General features: G+C 43.8%; 1 long non-coding RNA gene across 1 annotated transcript; it reads left to right on the plus strand.

Moving 5' to 3' along the window:
- Positions 1–3,914: 3,914 nt before the first annotated feature.
- LOC120320710 lies at positions 3,915–4,691 on the plus strand. Its single transcript, XR_005560238.1, has 2 exons — positions 3,915–3,986; positions 4,446–4,691. It is a non-coding gene; the product is annotated as an uncharacterized LOC120320710 (long non-coding RNA).
- The last annotated feature ends 1,297 nt before the right edge of the window (positions 4,692–5,988 follow it).

Raw genomic sequence — 5,988 nt, forward strand, 5'->3', positions numbered from 1 at the left:
TATTATGCAAAACCTTTTAAAAACAACTCAATTGCAGAAGCTAATAAAATATGTTATTTTCATGTTTTTCCAATAATTGCCATAAACTAGAAATTTTAATGGATCTAAGTTGTTCTTAGGACTGCTTTAAGATGAAGAATCAATGGCTATCACCAACTTCCCTGTATATCGCTTTACTTTTCCTTCTCTTAATCGCTAAGAACGTAATCACTTGGTAATTGCTCCTTTGGGCGAACAGATGTACTTCAGGTGTCGCGTTCGCAACTTCGCGATGTTGCACATTAATTTCGACTTATGGAATCTCTTTCATATTTAACTCTCTCCCGGGGGTGTTGGAAGTGCCACGCCTCCGGGGCGCGAAAATGTTACACATTAAAACCTGTTTTTTTTTTGTGTTGTGCTTGAAAAGTCGTAAAACCGAGTTTTATGAATGCGATTAAGCCCGTGAACTGCAGAAGAGCATATTTCTCCTTCGCCGGACTGCCATGGACTCCCATGCCCACCTCCTTCCATTTAACTGTCTCATTTTGCCGGCTTGGGTCGTCCTACTTTGCTGTTGTGCCAGGAATTTGTCATTTTTAATGACTGTGAAAAGAATGCGTTCGTAATTACATGGCAGGAACGAAAAACTTTCAGCAACGTACGTATTTATGTGTGTGCGGGTCTGCCATTCCTCTGTATCATAAATTATTTTACTTATTATACTCTTTTGGGTTATGCGGCGCGTTTCTGGGTTATTTCTGGTGGAGATAAGTAAACGGAAGCCACAAAGAAATACATTTTATAGGGAGCTTGTGTCGTTTGCTAAAGGGTTCTGTTTTATGAGACAGCGCGATTTAACTCTGTAAGGTTTGAATCTATCAAATACGACCTAAAAGGTAAGTAGTCATAAATGAAGGACTATGCAAGAGGCATCATCATGATTTTTGCTGTACATAAGTTTCGAGCATAACTAAGTGGCACGAAGCAACTTGAGATGGCCATCTTCCCACCCGCAGATCTCAGCCATTGTTCCCCCACTTAAGTCCGTATCCAACTTGGCCGCCGCCTTTCGTCCGCCTGCCCTTCATCCGCATCCTTGTAGGTGGCGCTCTCTTCCTGTCTTCCAGACCCTTTCATCGTCCTACAAACCACCCAACGCCCATCGCCCACCTCCTGCGGTGCGGCGTCCTTTTTTTTCACCACTGGCATCGCTTTCTTTTTATTTGTCGTTGCATTCGCACTTAAGTGATTTTGACACTTGTCCTACTTTCCATGCGTTGATTTTTTGTGTCAGCAGAACAAACGCCGCCCCTCGAAACGCTATAGAGGAATACTTCCTGACGAAGTTGTTCACCTTTCAATAATGCCGTGACAGACGGCGACGGATGTGCCATGGAGCCATGGAGTCTGGAGAAGAGCTGGAGTAACCCAACTTTTTGCACCACTCATTTCCACTATTTTCCACTCGTTTCTACACCGAAAGAAGAAGTTTTGAGCTTTGACATTACTTTCAGCGATGGCCAAAGGGAGGAATGAATGTATTGAAATATCTGTGTATAGTTTTCTTTCAGTGCAGCTCATTCGCGTACCCGCCTTCGTTAGTTGTAGTTAGAGCTGCAGTGGCAGTTGTTGTGGTTCCAGTTGTCATCATTCCGTTCATAATACTCAACGTCATCAGCGTCTTTTGACTTTGCACTGCGATGATGGGCGACAGGCAACTGAAGTGCACTTTTGCGGATTTGCCTGATGATTTGTCGCTGTGTGGCCCCTCCCCCCGCCCCCTGTCCCTGCTCCAACACTTCTCCACTTTCCGTCCTTCCTGAGCATCTCCAACTGGCTTTCTGACTGCTTGTCAGCCTGTTCTTCTGTCTCCTGGCTTTTTGCCCGTTTGTCTTAGCCCCACTTCACATGCACATCGTTGGTTTTCCGGCTGAGAGTTTGCTTTTCAGCTTTAAGTTGACTTTACATGGGCGCTTCTAGGCAGGAGTCACTGTACAGTGAAGCTTCTGTTTGCTTGTGTGTGCAACAGAAAGTGATATTCTGCTAGTATTTTCATTAGAATTAGAACAGGCTTCAGTGTAGTTACTCCCTTTAAAATGTATTCCTTTTAACTTTGTAGATGGTGGATTCTCTTCAATCGATGGCAGCTGAAAATAAAAAGTTTGTATCGAAAATTAATGACATCACTTAAACTTATTAGTTGCAACGTCTTTTACGCTCTCCCCCACATAAAGTAATAGCGAAACTTGGCCAGATTAAATCATTTCCAGCCCTAACCCATCCGCACATAACACAGAAAGACTAAAACTTTTCATCGCCCAAAGTTTTGACAAGAATTTCGTCTTCCTTTTCTTCTCGGTATGTGTTTTATTTTTTTCTTCTTTTTTACCCGCTGTCAAAGTATATTTTACAGCTCTCTAAGCCTCACGCACACAGTGGCGGAACCACAGACACACACACACACACACACACCCACACAGGCACACACAGATACAGAGAAGCGAAGTCACTTTGGCATTAAAAACTAATTTTATTTCTAATTAATTTTGACGTCTCGTCGTTTGCGGTTAAATATTCGGGCACGCGAGCAGCGACTTTGTGCCATTGTGCTGCGGGTTGTGGGGCGAAGTCATTAAAAAAGTTGCCAAAAGACTGGCTGAGCACAACTTTTGGCACGTTCATAGGAGGAAGTAGGTGGTGGGCGGTGGGCGTGGTGAGTTGATGATGATATGGAAGAGAAGGAAAGACTGCTTGTGTATTTAGTTGTCAGCCTCAGCCTCAGCATCAGCATCAGCATCAGCTTCGGCGGCGGTGCACATTTTAAATGCCTCAAATGAAATTAACAAAGAAAAAGCCGTAAAATGTCACCGCAGCAGGTGTAGTGTGTACACACATCGTATATCTGCCACAGCCAGCGACCATATAGTAGCAAGCTACACTATGTGTGTAGATACACACGTGTACTCACATATCTTGGGCGGTTCACTCGGTGTCTGTGCCAAGGCAACGGCATAAGCCCACAGCTCTTGGTTGAAATTTAAATTAAGTTGGCTTTTTCAAGAACTGGAGCTAAAGCCAGAAAGGTGCTCACATCTTGGCTTGCTGATTTGGTATTGAAAGGCAGATTATGGGGGTGTTTTTCAGTTCAGACTTGATTTAAAAAGATATTTAAATAACGCCGCACATTTCGATGGGGCAACTTAAACAATGAGCCAACCACACCACACGCCTAAAGTACTTTGCCCTCACAGCTCCCAGATTTTGAAGGGCTTTATTACGTGGCATCCCACGTTTGCATCGCAGAGAGTAAGCCATCGTTTGCAGCTCTTTCGGCTAACCGATCATTGTTACATCCATTGCGGCCACTGCGGCGTATACGCAATATATTTTTCGGGTTTTATTTGGCACTGGTCATATACAACAATGTGCTATATGTATGTGCATGCAAATAGTGTGGGTATATGGGTGCGGCCCCCCGGCTCTTGAATTGTAAACAATATTGTCAACAAAATGCCCCCAAAAACACACAGAACCCTGCACATAAAGCGCTATATTCCACCATCACATGCCGCTATATACAGACAAGCAAATAAAAGTTGCACTGCCGCGTTGTTAGTTTTATTTGGCTTTGCCAAAAGGTTTAGCGATGGCAATGGAATTTCTGATATGAGCCGCCAGCAGGGAGAACGGAATAAGAAATAAGAAACGGATTATAGACCTATAGGTTACTTCACATTTTAGAAAATGCGTATGGATTTAATGCATATTCTTGCACCTCAAAAAAGAAGAGGTGGCAGTATTATTACATTTTCTAAAAGCGTGATTAACTGGCAGTGCTCATAATGCTTTATTTGGAATAGTCATTAATTTGCTGTTCATTTAAATTAAGCGTGCGATGCAATCTGTGTCACATTGTCCACTTTCATTGTGCCTTTGAGTGTGTTGTGACCTCTGAACGTCCAGGGTGTCAAAGCAAAGTGACGATGTTGGCGATAAAAAAAGCGGTGGGTCATTTGCCAAAGCGCTTAGTGTCCAAGTTTATTTGTTCACGCGTGTAGGTTTGTGTGGATTGTACTATAGGCCCTTTTATGGCTTTATTAAAACTAATAAACAATGGCGCCAATGGCCAACACCGTCTGTCCGGCTCCATTTACCGAGCTCCATCGATTTCTGGCTTGAACGGAAATCGGCTTTCACTTCTGGTCTTCTGGTCTTCTGGCCTTCTTTTTCCATCCGATTTGGCCGATTGTCGCAGTTAATGTCTCCGTAGTGGCCGCTTTTTTGCGCAATTAACGTGGGTAATCCCGTGGCACGGCTCGGTTCTCGGTTTAAATGCATTTATTTACTTAAGCCGTGTAAACAATTGATCAATGCGCTGCCGTTGCATTTTGTGAGTGAATAAACACGCTGACGGCGGCCGCCTGAAATATTCAATTAAAAGTTGTTAAACGAAACAATTACAGAGCGAAAAACAAAAGCGCATGCTTTCACGTCTCCGCATATCGAGTGCAAATGGAACAATGTCAACAGTGGTGTGGCACTTCCCCCCCCCCCAAAAGGACCTCCCTGCGGAAGTCCTGGCACCACAAACCACACGGGAATGGATCCACAGCACAGTAAACCACATGAAGTTTTTCGCGCAGCCCTTCTTTTAAATCACAGGAACTGGCTTGATTCAGAAACCTTATAAATTGTTCTTAAAACTGCAAGATGGGGATAAATTTAAAACATTACTGGGATTTTCAATGGTATGCCAAAAATCTTTTTATGTAACATTTTTAGAATTTAATTATTTCTTGATGAGTAGTTTTAAGTCACTTAGCGCCCATTTGGATCCACTGTTCTATTTTTTGCCGAGGTGCAATGCACTTAATTGTGCCGTAAAGTGAGTTATTTCTGGAAAATGATGAACATTTGCTGCCTCTGATTCGGTTTCTGTTTTTACTGCAGTAACTCCGCCCTTTTTGTTGGTCCTGCGGTCGTCTGTTTGGCAGCTCGTAAGTTGGCTTTAACTCGATGGCTATAGAAAATTAAGAATGCAAAAATTAATTAACTCCCTGGGGAGGGCATTCAACTGGAATGAATGCATAAAATCAACAATAAAGTGCGGCCAGTCCAGCGGGAATTGTGAGAAAGTGACACCGCTTAGAGTCTAAAAAAGGCTACAACTGCTGCACAAAATGCAAAGCAATATTTTGGCGGTTGGCCGTTTTTTGGAGCTCTTCATGGCTCTTGCCGGCTTCATTAGCTATTCCACAGTTGGCTGTATATCAGGCGAAAGATTCATCTTAATATCCGGCGACTTTCGGGACTCCAGGCTGCAGGCTGCAGGATGCAACCGTCGTGGCCATAATGTTTGCACTGCCTCCTCAGCTTTTTTGGGGCGCAAACTTATGCCGCACATTATGAGACTGCCGTTGAGCGTCGTCGCCTGCACATAAATTAATGAAAATTTATTTATGCCCCCCGAAAAGTGTAGAGCAAACAATGGCGCCAGCCCCAAGTCCCCAAGGAGTCGGTGGGGGTGGTGGGTAAATGCTTTTCAGTTTCCAGTGCATTAAGCAATGAAGGCGACGCCACCAAAGGTTGCATATATCACTCCAGAAAAATGTGTGCGCCAGTTCTTCTATGAGCAACTGTCATGCAACGTGGCGAATGCGGGGCAGGAATTCCAACTAAAAAATCAATTTGTTAAGCTTCAAATGGGAATTTTTCGCTGGAAGAGCGAAGGAAACAACTATCCCCCCGTCGCTTAGATAATATGCTTTTGTGTCGGGTGGAAATATTTGCCAGGATAACAAGCAAGGTGTTCCGTGTCGGATCCTTTCTTGCAGCTGAACAAAATTACTTTTCGTGCTGCTTGCCAAATGGTCAACATTACATTTCCTATCTCTTCTCCCTTCGCCGCCGCCGCTGCTCTTCTTCTTTTTGCATGCAGTTTCCGTTTCCGTTTGACTTAGTTGGTTGCCCATCCTGTCCACCCTTTCCACTATGTCGCTTTGCATG

This window comes from Drosophila yakuba, chromosome 2L (genome assembly GCF_016746365.2).
Source record: "Drosophila yakuba strain Tai18E2 chromosome 2L, Prin_Dyak_Tai18E2_2.1, whole genome shotgun sequence".
In the NCBI taxonomy this organism is placed as follows: domain Eukaryota; kingdom Metazoa; phylum Arthropoda; class Insecta; order Diptera; family Drosophilidae; genus Drosophila; species Drosophila yakuba.